This window comes from Sus scrofa, chromosome 8, assembly GCF_054392235.1.
Source record: "Sus scrofa isolate SSC_HxYL_T2T_F1_AM1 chromosome 8, Sscrofa_HxYL_maternal_Yorkshire_Landrace_v2.0, whole genome shotgun sequence".
Taxonomy (NCBI): domain Eukaryota; kingdom Metazoa; phylum Chordata; class Mammalia; order Artiodactyla; family Suidae; genus Sus; species Sus scrofa.
The window spans coordinates 119,486,027-119,500,114 of record NC_139390.1 but is presented as its reverse complement, the minus strand read 5'-3'; the positions used below and the strand labels follow the sequence as shown (position 1 = coordinate 119,500,114).

General features: G+C 36.3%; 1 protein-coding gene across 50 annotated transcripts in view; it reads right to left on the bottom strand.

Annotated features, from left to right (window-relative positions):
* The window catches only part of COL25A1 (collagen type XXV alpha 1 chain), a 456,561-nt gene that overhangs the window by 303,695 nt on the left and 138,778 nt on the right, over positions 1-14,088 (bottom strand). The gene's annotated exons all lie outside the window — the stretch shown is intronic.

The following is a 14,088-nucleotide window of genomic DNA, read 5'->3' as shown; positions in this document are numbered from 1 at the left end:
CTATGGAAAACTATGGAGGTTTCTCAGAAAACTAAATATAGAGCCACCTATGATCCAGCAATCCCACTCCTGGGGATATATCTCAACAAAAGCATAATCCAAAAAGATACATACACCCCTATGTTCATGGCAACACTATTCACAATAGCCAAGACATGGAAATAACCTAAATGTCCATTGACAAATGAATGGATTAAGAAGATGTGGTACATATATACTCTGGAATACAATGAGGCCTTTAAAAAAGAATGAAATAACATCATCTGCAACAACATGGATGCAACTAGAGATTCTTATACTAAGTGAAGTAAGTCAGAAAAAGAAAGACAAATATCACATTAAGTGAAGTAAGCCAGAAAAAAAAAAGACAAATATCACATATGTGGATTCTAAAATACGGCACAAATGAACTTATCTACAGAGCAGAAACAGACTCACAGACATACAGGCCAGACTTGTGGTTGCCAAGGGGGAGGTGGGAGTTTGAGGGATGGACTGGGGGTTTGGGGTTAGTACATGCAAACTATTACACTTAGAATGGATAAGCAATGAAGTCCTACTATACAGCACAGGGAACTATATCCAATCTCTTGGGACAGACCATGATGGAAGATTATATAAGGAAAGGAATGCATTACAGATGTATGACTGGGTCACTTTGCTGTACAGTAGAAAGCTGCACAACATTGTAAATCAACTATAGTTTAATAAAAAATGTAAAAAAAATATTAGATTTGAAAAAGAAAATAGAACAGTGGTAGAGGGATGGCTAGTTCACAAATGCATCAATAAACAAAGTCAGAGTCAGAAAGAACAGTACTCATTCAAGCAGTATATTAGGGAGATAAAGCCATTAGACTTTAAATAGTCTAGAGTCTCTCTGTATATAGTTTTAGTTTTTTTATTATGTTTATTGCAATTTTGTTCCCAGATTCTCCAGAAAGCCTTTAAATAGGCTACTTCCAACACCTTTTGAAGAACTAACTTCTTGGAACCTAATTCTGCTGGATCGGAGGTTACTAAATAAGGGTCTTACCTCAGACTTGCTATTACCCACTTTAGTTCTTAATAATATATAAATGAATTTTAACTTAAATAAAATCTCAAAAACCTTAGCCATTTGATTCAATAACCACATTTTAAATAAACTACATCGGAGTTTCTGTTGTGGCTCAGCAGTAATGAACCCGAATAGTATCCAGAAGGATGCGGGTTCAATCCCTGGCCTTGCTCAGTGGGTTAAAGGATCCAGTGTTGCCATGAACTGTGGTGCAGATCTGGTGTTGCTGTGGCTGTGGTGTGGGCAGCTCTGGTGTTGCTGTGGCTGTGGCGTGAGCACCTCTGATTCAACTCCTCGCCTGGGAACTTCCATATGGCTGTGGGTGCAGCCCTAAAAAGACTAAATAAATACATAAATAAATAAATAAATAAATAAATAAATAAATAAAATCATTGATTTAATCCTAGAATCTATTTTTTAAAGTAAAAGGTGGAATTTTGATCAGCTATCAGGAAAATCTCTCGAGCCAAAATAAAGGTATTGATGTATTAGAGTGTGTTTTGTTGGTTATGCATTATCCTCTGAAAATAAGGAAGTGAGGTATATTTTTTTTCATTTTTTGGGAGACATGAATATAAACAATAACTTTCAAACCCTCTTCTAATAAACTAATTCTTTAAACCTTCCGGGTCTGCCATTACTTTGTGTTCTGACTTTTTCCGCTTGAAAATATTGAATAGTAGTATTTGGGGCTGTGAGGATAAATTCATGGTGATATACCATGCCACAAAAATAGGAGTATTAGTGTTACATGTTCATTTACATTTTTCCCAATGAAATACTTGATTTGTGGACCTGATTTTTTTCTCCTGAAAGTGCTGTATTCATTATTGTTTTAAAATACAAATTGTAATAAAGAACATGTTTCTAATATGAATTCATAAAGCATTTACTACCATTAGACTAGAGCCATGGCTCCATCAACAGGTCTATTATACACTCCTAGTTTCAAAGATAAGATATAATGCCTCTCTTTATTGACATAATATTTAGTATATATAAGGGAACTAATTTTACAATTTTAATTTGTGCAAGTGTTGGACAAATAACATTTTGTAATTATACTATATTAAAGGTTCTGCTGTGACCCCAGTAACAGAAGTTAAAATTTAACTGAAACACTAAATCTTATTCTAATATTATTTTTTACTATATATACATTTTTTGCTTTTTATGGCTGCACCTGTGGCATATGGAAGTTCCCAGGCTAAGGGCTAAATCGGAGCTGTAGCTGCTGGCCACAGCCATAGCCACAGCAACATGAGATCCTTAACCCACTGAGTCAGGCCAGGGATCAAACCCACATCCTAATGGATACTACTCAGGTTCATCCCATTGAGCCACAATGGCTACTCCTGTCCAATACTTTTTAGTTATTACTTACTATTACAACTTAGAGAGTTTTCTTATAACTTCACTTAATAAATGCTTGCCCATGAGGAAATGTTGAAGGAAAAAATATCCAAATATCCAAAATATCCAAATTAAGAAAATACTTAGCAGAAATTCAATTATTCACCATGAAAGAGCCTAGCTTATTTAATGCTTATCAAAAAAGTCCCTTCTTATCAAAATGTTCAAGTAACTATCAATGGCTATTATAACAACCTATATTAGGAAAATAATATAAGATCTATGTATCAGGATTTTTTACCTTTTCAAAAAATTATTGCTATAACAATTTGTGTGCAGAGTGGTGGTCAGCACACAGTAGGTCCACAATAAAAACATTTAAGTGAAAGAATGAATAAACTGCTTAAATATATTAATTCACTTTTCCTTCAATAAACATGTATGAATATATAGAAAGACCATATAGACACTAGAAGTAATGATAAATAAGATACTGTTCTTGACCTCGAAAAACTCTCAGTCAAGGGAAAGAAAATAAAAACAGATAATAACAGTGAGCTATGGCATGTGCAATGGTTTTGATTTTCACAAAAGTCTATGTACACACATTGAACACATTGACATTGATTTTGAGAGGACTGTGGGAGAAGGATGAGGGTCAGGAAAAGGGTCTTGGATGAAAGAGTATCAAATGATGAACACTGTCAGCCAAATAAAATACTCAGGGAAGAATACCTTAGACAGAGGGAAGCATGAAGATGAGAAAAAAGAAGGGGATGTTCAGAAAGGACAAGTTCCACAGCGCTGTGTGGATTAAACGGAAGGCGGAGAGCTGGAAAGGAAGACAGAGGCCAGATGGCAGGACTTGCTTTTGAACTTTTTCTTATAAGTAATCGTGAAACTTTAAAAGTCTAAGTAAAGATGATAGGTCGTTATTACTCTGGCAACTATGTGCAAGACAGATTAGGCTGAAGGTGAAATTCAGTCATCAAGAAGAGAATGGATAAGGGCTTCAACTAAACAGCAGCATCTGCTAGCAGGAGAGCTTCTGATTCCCACAGTGCTTAGGACAGCAATTCTCAATCTCTGGAGTACGCTAGAACCATGTGGAGGCCTTTCAAACTACCTGTGGCCCCTCTATTCGCTCTAAGGATTTTCCCTAAGGAGTGCACTCCCATTCCCAATGAGAATCACTCACGTCGTGACCTATTATTAATGATATCTATAAGTGTGTCATAACTCTCAGGTGTTTAAAGAAGAAAAAGGTTGAAAACCACATATTTAGAAGGTAAATAGCCTGGACTTGGTAATTAAATATTTGCATGGAAGAGTAGACAATGGAATATAGAATCATTGTGTGAACTGGATGGATATGATAAAGCCATTGACTGAGACAAATAAGGGAGTGAAAAGAAGCAAGTTTTGAGTCTGAGTGCTTGCAGAACATTTGGGTGGAAGGGTCAACAGAAGTTAGAAATAAAAGTCTGAGACCTGGAGAAGAAGTCTCAGCTAGAGACTTGAAATCATCAGGATGTAGATGAGAGATAAAGTACAAGTCAAGGAATATCTTGCAGACCAAGAGGAAATGGAGGGTCAAAATAGAACCTATAAAGTCCTCCTTCGAGAAGGAGGTAAAGGGGAGCTCCAGAAGGGGGCTGAGAAGAAATTGAAAGAAAAAAAAAAAGGTGAAAAAGAAAGAAAAAAAGGAGGAGAAACACCAGCATCACCACCAGGAGGGTGTTATCCTGAAGCCCCCAAGTAAGGAGAGCTCCAAAAAAGAGATGCTCACTACTGTATATAAAATAGATAATTAGCAAGGACCTACTGTATAGCACAGCAAAATCTACTCAAATAGTCTGTAATAACCTATATTGGAAAAAAGAATGGATATACGTATATGTATAATTGATTCACTTTGCTACACACCTGAAACGAATACAACATTGTAGATCAACTATATGCCATTAAAATTAAAAAAACAAAAACAAAAAAAAAGTGGTGATCAAGAGTGAAATGCAGAAGAAAAATTCAACTAGAAAACATCTGGGGCCCCCTGCTTTGAGCAGTAAGCTGGTATTATGAGCTTTGCCAGAAGAAATTCCATGATGTCACAAAGGTAGGAGACAGGTTATATGGGACTGAGAAGTGAGTAGAAATTGAGAGAACGAGTAAGTGCAAAAAGCCTGATCTTGAAGTTAAAATTCATAATTATTTCTTGCTGCACTACTTCATTACTGTTTTTACTCACTAAAAAGAATTTATTCTCATTTTTTTAATTAAAAAAGAAATGCATGATCACATAAAGTTGCCCCAATTGTGAGCCAGGAAATACAAACCAATATATTCATATTCGCAATGCAAAAACTTTAACGCCACCTAAGTCTATCCAAATTGCAAGCAAATACACCATGCTCAAACTAAATTCTTTTTGATTCTTGGCGTAACCCATTATCAACTTTGAAAACAAGTGAAGACAGTTTAAGTCAAAACAAGGACCAGTTTCTGCCAAACAATTGAAGCTTTGCTTAAATGGGAACTGTTTTTCTTAATCTTATTCTCTAAACTGCCAGTTCAGTCTTCAGCATAGGTCTACATATTGGGTCATAAAAATGAGAGGAGAAAAACAAAGTTATATAAAACAAAAAATTTTTTTAACAAAGCAGCAAACTTGAGCTGTGGCTCAGTAAAATGTATTCAGAGGAAGTTACATGTAGTAGCCCCATGTATATGGCCCCATGAGTGTATTGAACACATTGACCATATCTTATGCATCCAGCATTGTGCCAGGCAGAAACCCTAGTGTTAGGGATATAGCTTACAGTTGGCAGAAAAGGCATACAATTTAAAAGGCAATCTTAAAGCCTGACACATGCTAAAACTGAAGAAGGAGCAAGAGTTCCTACTTTAATTTGGGGGACTGAGAAAAAATAGTCAGGAAATGCATCCTGAGGAAGTGTATGTAGCTGGCATATACAGGACACATGTGAATTAGCCAAGTCAAGAGAAGAAAGTCTGGAGGCAGGAGAGAGCATGAAGCATTTCAGGAGCTGAAGGAAGTTTGATTTGGCTGCAGTCTAGTGTGAATGGAAACCTGGCAAGGCATGAAACTGGAGATTTGGGTAGTTAGGGTCCAGATGATGTAAGCCACGTGTGGTAGGCAGGCTCTGAGAAAGCCACAAAGATCCCTGGCTTGTGTAGTTTAGCTCTTGAGCATGGGCTGAATTATTGCCTCACTCCTAATGAATAGTATACAGGCATAGGCCAAAGACACTGTGAGTTAGGTTCCAGAGCACCATAACAAAGTAACACACAAGTCACATAAAATTTGGTTTCTCAGTGCATGTAAAAGTTATATTTACACTATATTGTACTGTATTAATTGTGCAATAGTATTATGGCTAAAAATGTACACACCTTAATTTAAAGATACTATGTCTTTAATTTTATACACACATACACACACACACACACACAACATCATCCAAGCTCCAGCAAGTCATGTTTTTGCTGGTAGAGGGTTTGAAATACTGCAAGAATTACCAAAATGTGCCACAGAGACACAAAATGAGCAAACGCTGTTGGAAAAATGGCACCAATAGACTTGCCTAATGCAAGGTTGCCACAAACCTTCAATTTGTGAAAAAATATCTGCAAAACACAATACAATGAGATATGCCTGTACAGCAAAAGTGATGGGTGGTTACTTCCAAGACTAGGTTATAAAAAGACTGTTCCTTCTGTTCTAGGTGCTATCTCTCCTTTTGAATCACTCATCCTTCTCTCATTTAGGGGGAAGCCAAGTGCCATATCATGAGGTGGTCCTTTGAAGAGGCACACATGTTCTTTGAGGTTCACATAAGTGAGCTTGGAAGCAAATTCTCCCTAAGTTTCACCTTAGATGACTACAGCTCTGGCTGGCACCTTGGCTGCAGAGACCATGAGTCAGTACCATCCACTCCTGGATACGTGACCTGGACAAACTGTCAGGTAATAAATGTGTGTTGCTTCCAACCACCAGGTTTTGGGGTAATTTGCTAACACAGCAGTAGATAGCTAATACACCATGGTAAAAAACTGAGTTGAGGAGTTCCCATCATGGCTCAGTGGAAACAAATTTGACTAATATCCATGAAGATGCAGGTTTGATCCCTGGCTTTGATCAGTGGGTTAAGGATCTGGTATTGCCATGGGCTGTGGTATGGGTTGCAGACGTGGCTCAGATCTGGTATTGCTGTGGCTGTGGCATAGGCAGGCAGCTGCAGCTTCAGTTCAACCCCTGGCCTGGGAGCCTCCATATGCCAGGGGTATGGCCCTCAAAAGACAAAAAAAAAAAAAAATTGAACATTAATCTAATGAAATGAGAATATCAATTGATTTTAAGCAGGAAAGAACATTATTTGCAATTTTAGACAGTCTGTAAAACTGTCACAATAAGCCTGAAAAGAATAACCTAGAACCATCCATGAATATAAACATTTGAACAAGTAACAATTTCTGCTACAAAATTCTAGTTCTAAACTTTAATATCCTATATAAAACTTCCACCTCACTTCTCAAATTAACCAGTCAACAATCAGCCTGATGAATTTCTTAAAAACTGTAGAATCTCCCCTCCATCTTCAGAAACACTGGCTCACTGCCTTAATTTAGGCCTCTATCATCTCCAACCTAGACCACTGGCAATGCCCTCTTAATCATTTCCCCACCTAGAGTTTGACGCCCTTCCAAACTACTACCCCAAAAAGGGTAGTCTATAGGGACTGTAAAAGGGAAAGCTAATCACATTAAACTCCATCAGATTATAAGAAACAATTTGATCTGCTCTCCAAGTCATACATACACTTCAATGACATGGCACCCACCTCTTCTGCATCAGCTCCAAATTGCAACTTGTTACACTACTTCAAGTTTAATAAAATATATATATATATATATATATATATATATATATATATATATATACACGCACATGACTGGGTCACTTTGCTGTTCAGCAAAAATTGATAGAACATTGTCAATCGACTATAATTTTAAAAAATTTAATAGGCTCTCAAATAATCTACAGAGTGCTTAGTATTATTTTTCATCAAATTAAAAAAGCTGGACCCATTAATCAATAAGTAAGTTTGCATCTCAAAGACAGAGTCACATGCAAATTAAAATACTGGGAGAAAAGAAAAAAGCAATTTCATTCTTTTTGATCAGTGAAGCCAAACACGTCTGGAAAACAATTTCAGACTCACATCTCATCAGAAAACTATTCCATTTACCAGCTTGACACCTCTGTGTAGCACTTCGCAACATAGGATAAGTCCATGGCCCACTGGGGGAGACACAATTTTCTAAGTATTCAGAAACAAGGCAAGATTAGTACCTCAAGAGCCATTAGCATTTCCAAAAGTATTATATGAATTGTTCCTGTGTGAGACATTTAATTGTAAAAAAGGAAACTGGTAATTAATTCACAGTCATTTCAACTGCGCAATTGTTTCAAGTAATACTGATGTCATAAAATCCTTGAGTCAAGTAACAAACTGTTACGTGAATATGGAAAATTCCAATAATCAAGAAAGGAAAGGTCTCTTTCTCCTCTAAAATCCTTCAAGTCCATCAATGCAATAAAAGTAAACAAAGTGTTCAACAAAAATCTTTTTTTTATCTAAATGATGTAGCCATATTCTGCGAAATTTAATGAAAAAATCACACATAATCGTTCATTCTTAAAGTTGCTTTCATTGAGCAAAACTCTAATCCTTTAATCATTCCTTTTATAACTGCTGACAAGGTCAAATATTGAAGTCCAGAGGTACCATCAAGGTAGAAAGTAAAAAATATTCTTTTTAACCACTATGATCCACTTCCAAATATGAAATAATCCTCCATGCTATAATAATACTAATTAGTCTATAAAAGATAATTCTGCAACCTATTTTTTTAAAAATTTGTGTGTAATTCAAAATTAATATCAAAAAATCTTCTATAACAAGTAAACAAAGTATTCATTAACCTTCAGAAACATTAGCATCAAATGAAAATGTTCACCTTGCTGTAAATTCAGCTTAAAACAGACTAAAAACGTCTTTTGAGCCTTTTTTTTCTAATCAGGATTAAAATAATCATGATAAAGAAGTTACAGCAACTGTTAAGTAAATACATATTTTCTAACATTTTGAGAAACTGTCATTAAGTAATAACACCCCTATAAATACTACATAACAAGAAAAATCCATTTATGTCCATTTTGCAATTTACACTTCACTTAGATTGTTCAGAATCATAAAAGCATCCATGGAGAGAGATTTAAAAATCATTATACGACAATATTTGTTTAATAAAAAGTGATGGCTTAAATGCTACAATATGTTTCTTGAATATCTTCACATTAAATAGTAATTGAACAAAAAGCCCCCTGGTTCTGCTCAAGGGCAAGTCCCACAAAGCTCCTCATTATTGGAATTTCCAACTTGGAAGCCAAACCAAATAACAAGGAGTAATTTGCCAATTAGAACTTCCTGCTCTTTTCTCTTTATTCCTTAAACACCATTCAGGGGCTGAACCGGTCAAACACTTTTAGCTTCAAAACAGCAACTGAAAGGATTTAATTTGTGTCTCTCCAAGGTGAAGCTGTCAAGAGGCAGCCGTGATGCAGTCCATGTCCCCCTGCAACCATTTCCCTTCAAGACGGAGAAGTGGGTTTAACCCACTCTTGCAGAATATGGAGTTTCCTTTTCTCATTTCCCATTATTTCATTTCAATTAATGACCTCCAAACTTTATACTTATGTAACTACTGGGCTTAAGAAGGTTGAGCCAGTGTTCCTGGAATCTGCTAATGTCTTCAGACCAAACCTGTGTATACACCGGAAATAAAGAACTTCGCAGGGGGCTGACACAGATGGGAATGTGGACCGTGAAAACTGTGTAATATCCAAAACTGTGTGTCCCTAGCCAGGATCATCACAGTATTCTTTTATCACTGTAAGCCATGGTAAGAGGAGGGGTAAAATAACCAGCTCTTGGAGATCTTTGGCAACATTTGCATTCTTGCCTGCATTTTCCTGATTGTAATCTGAGTTTATATCTCAGCTTGTTATTCAATTTTAAATGCCCACTGATTAACAGAACTTAGATGCAGACTTCTAAATTGCAAACATGTTCACAGATTAACACTAAATCAATGAAATCTGGCCCTATTTTCCAACCTAAGGAAATGTGAGGCTCTGGGCTTCCCCATCAAAAGACCTACTAGAAGTAGAATTCACTTTGCTTTCTGTGAGCCTGTACATGACCCAAGGGAACTGCTCACTCCTCTGAACCCCAGGACAGGAAAACTAGTTAAGGAGAAACTGTTTCCCAAATGTTTACTTGGAGAGGAGTTCCCGTCGTGGCTCAGCAGAAATGAAACTGACTAGCATCCATGAGGACACAGGTTCAATCCCTGGCCTTGCTCAGTGGGTTAAGGATCCGGCATTGCCATGAGCTGTGGTATAGGTCATAGACACGGCTCAGACCCTGCATTACTGTGGCTCTGGTGCAGGCCAGCAGCTTCAGCTCCCATTTGACCTCCAACCTGGGAACCTCCATATGCCTTGGGTGTGGTCCTTAAAAAAACCAAAGTGGTCAAAAGTTTACTTGCAGAAAATATTTGAAATTAGGTTTTTTTTTTTCTTTTTTCTTAATTCATCCTATTTTGGGTCTGTACTGATAATCCATTGAAAATACAGTAGAGAATTTCCATTTGCATATTTATATATCAATCCTAGGAGTTCCCACTGTGGCAGAATGGGTTAAGAATCGTATTGCAGCGGCTCAGGTCACTGCAGAGGTGCAAATTCAATCTCTGGTCCCATACAGTGGGTTAAAGGATCCGGCATTGTCAAAGCTGTTGCTGTAGGTTGCAACTGCAGCTTGGATTCAATCCTTGGCCCAGGAATTTCTGTATGCTGCAAATGCAGCCATAATATTAAAAAAAAAAAAAATCAATCCTAAAATAAGAATATGTTGCCTCTATCAATGGACTGCTTGAAAGATTACTCAGGTTGAGAGAAGTTATTTTTATTGTAGTAGACAACAAAGGGTCAGGATCTCTGAGCTGAGAGATGACAAAAGATTCTCTTCGTGACCAAACTTAAGTTCTTCCGATGTCTTTCTCAACTGGCCCTCAACTCTCAGGCTTCCATGTTCTTCTCTGCACTGTCCAATTTTAGCAAGATCCATGGGTTTAGCTAGAAGGTCCCATTCTCTAAATCTGATCACCCTCAATATCTGATCCGCCCAGTGATGCGTGGCCACTCAGGCCTGCCTTCAGCAAGAATTCTTAGTTCATTAGCCAGAATTCCTCTTAAGCCTGTGCTTTCCCCTTAATATTTTCCATCTGCTGACCCCCATCCTGCTCCTTGGCTATAAGTCCCCACTTTTCCTTGTCATATTTGGAATTGACTCCAATCTCGCTTCCACACTGCAAAACTCCATAGCAGTGGAACTTATATCTATCTCAATAGTCCTCTAAATAAAGTCTGTTTTATTTTAACGGTGGCATGAATGATTTTTTAACAGAGGTCAGGGGAGACTAACCCTTTTTAAACTGGTTTATTAGGACAAGCTTCCTCACTTCCTAGAGTTCTAAAAGGGTCCAGGGAGTGTAAATTAAAGTGAAAATAAATATTGTAGAGATAAGGTATCAGGAAATATAAAGCACCTGAACTCCATACTAGTGTCTTACTGTTCTGCTATGGGAATATTTCAGTTCAAGTAAACTAGATTGACTAGAATTCAGAACTTTAGCAAATCTTAATGATCGTTTAATTCTTAATTCAAGCCACACAACTTTCCAGATAAAGAATTAAACTTACAAAAATAAGATTTAACAATAATATTAAAAATTCTAACAGAGGTTGGTTTTGTTTATATATTTTTTGCAATTAATTCCAAGTATTACGTAACATGTAAAAAGAATATCTTATTCTGACCTTTATAAAAGAACTTCAAAATCAATTTTTTCAAAGCAAATGTCCATTCTACCATTTTGCCAGGTCTCCAAATTAGAAAAAATTATACTCTCCTGGATTCATCTGTCACTACTCATAAAATGTCTCCTAAGTCTGGCATTTGGTCTCAATTCACACTGCTCTTGCTCTTCCCAGAGCTCATCATCTGTCTCCTGGCCACCAGGATTGCTCAGTTCCAATGCACCTTCCATACTGCTGCAATAATTTTTTCTCTATCTACAGTTTTGATCTTGCAATTCCCTTGCCATCCAAGTTCTGGTGGCTCCTTACCACCCCCCTGTAACATGGTATTCAATGACTTTTCACACTCTTGCTTTACCAGTTTCCTCGGCTGCCCCTCCTCCATACACATTTTGGGATGTATCTGCACCTGCCTTCACCATTTTACAATTATTCATGCCTCCATGTCTTGGCTTATGCTTCGCACTCTTTCCAAATCTTCTTTCCATCCACCTCCCTTCTTCCCCTTCGTTGCACATTTTCATTCAACTTCACCTCCTTTTTGAAATCTTTTTCCACAAAAAAGCCCCACAAAATAAATCACTTGATTACTCCCCTGGAAGAATTTCTTATCACAGAACATTTATTTGTGTTATCATATTGCCTCTCTGAAAGAGCTTCAAACTCAATTTCCACATATACTCCAAAACTGTGAGCTGCCTATTTATTTCTGTAGCCCTATCTTCCAGCAAAATTTTAATATACAAAAATTATTCTATTGATGTGGAATCAAATCATTTTGACAACGAATCCATTAATTGTCAATAGACAATGGTCAAGAATCATTGTAGAAATAATTCCCTACTGAATCATTTGCTATCACTAAAGCAGAGTTGAAAAATATTGAATAAATTAATATATTAAATGTACGCAATTAAATATTGAAATATATGGAAAACTACACTATTAAATGTTCATCAATTAATATTAATTGAGCTTACTGAAGTGCATGACAAGGCTGTGCACCAAGGTGATTTTAAATAACATTAATAAAATATAAATCCTGCCCATGGGAGCATACAATCTAAAAATTATGACACTGGCAACATACACAGTTCTGAAGCTGTGAGGATAATATATGCTATGTCACTGAGGCTGAGAGTTGCTAAAAATAAATGAGTCTACAAAACACAGAAAATCAGACATCTGTATGGATGTTGAATTGAAATCATTGTGAAATAACTGGCTCGGTGCTACCTATATTTTATTTTATTTGTAGCTTCTTTCTTAAATAATTAGGATTTTTAAGTGAATGTTTTATATATATATATTTATGAAAAATGACATGAAGCATATAATAACTGGCTGTTCTACAGGTTTAGATGGATGATAATGTAGGTACATACAAATGATCAAGAGGCCATTTCTGGTTTTTACTCTTAATGAAAGTTTCAGGATTGATTGTCTTCTGGAAATAATTTTATATGAATGTCTAATGAACATGTAAACACACACTGTCTCTAATTTATCTAAGCTAATTCCAAAAAAATTGTTACTATTAGTTTGAGATAAATAAAGTAAAGCCACACAGAGGCCATTGAAATACGATGAATGATCACATACTGATGTATTTTTCTTTTTTTTTTTTTCTATGATTTTTCTAAAAGTCATCTAGCCCCACTGCAATTCTTAGAAATGAGAAACTATTAGGCTTCTTAAGTTTCTAAGGTCTTTGGCAGTTCTCCTCTGTCTAGTTAATCAAGTAATACCTCCTAAGGGTACTTATGAGATGAGTAAAAACTGTGCTCATAACTTCTAGATTGTCAAGAAAATGGGAATTTATACTTTGGATAAACCCCAGGGATGTTACATAGCAAGAAGTTCTATTTCAGTCTAGAGGGTTAAAGAAAAAAAAGCAGACATATAGAGATGTGGTGAAAAGTTTCTTGCAGCTATCTAATTTACTTTAACAGCATGTTTCAAAAGTAATTATCATTAATAGAATCAACAGTTATGTAAGATAGGAAAATTACATCCAGAGTGAAAGTGGGAAAAACTAAGAATTAAACTTGACACTGGGACCTTTATGTCTAATGACAAATTTCAATATGGAATGTATTATATACACATTTATATTCTTCACCATTATGCTTTCTGAAAAATTTTAGATATCAAGATTATTGACACACCAAAATGTCACTGAATTTCTTATGAAACGGTTTTCTCTTTTTTTAAAAAAATTGAAATATAATTGACTTACAATATTATATTAGTTTCAGGTATACAATGCAGTAATTCAATATTTTTATACATTACAAATGATCATCACAATAAATCTAGTTATAATCTGTCACCAAACAGAGTTATTACAATATTATTTTTTTCCTGTCTTTTTACAGGTATACCTGAGGAACATGGAATTACCCTAGCTAGGGGTCAAATTGGAGCTACAGCTGCCAGCCTACACCACAACCACAGTAGAGCCAGATCTGAGCTGTGTCTGTGACCTACACCACAGCTCACAGCAATGCCGGATCCCTAACCCACTGATCGAGGCCAGGGATGGGACCCATGTCCTCATGGATACTAGTTAGGTTCTCAACCAGCTGAGCCACAATGGGAACACCACAATATTATTGACTATTTTCTATGCTGTACACTACATGACTTATTTACTTTCTAAGTTTGTACCTCTCAATCCCCTTCACCTATTTTGCCTACCCCCTTT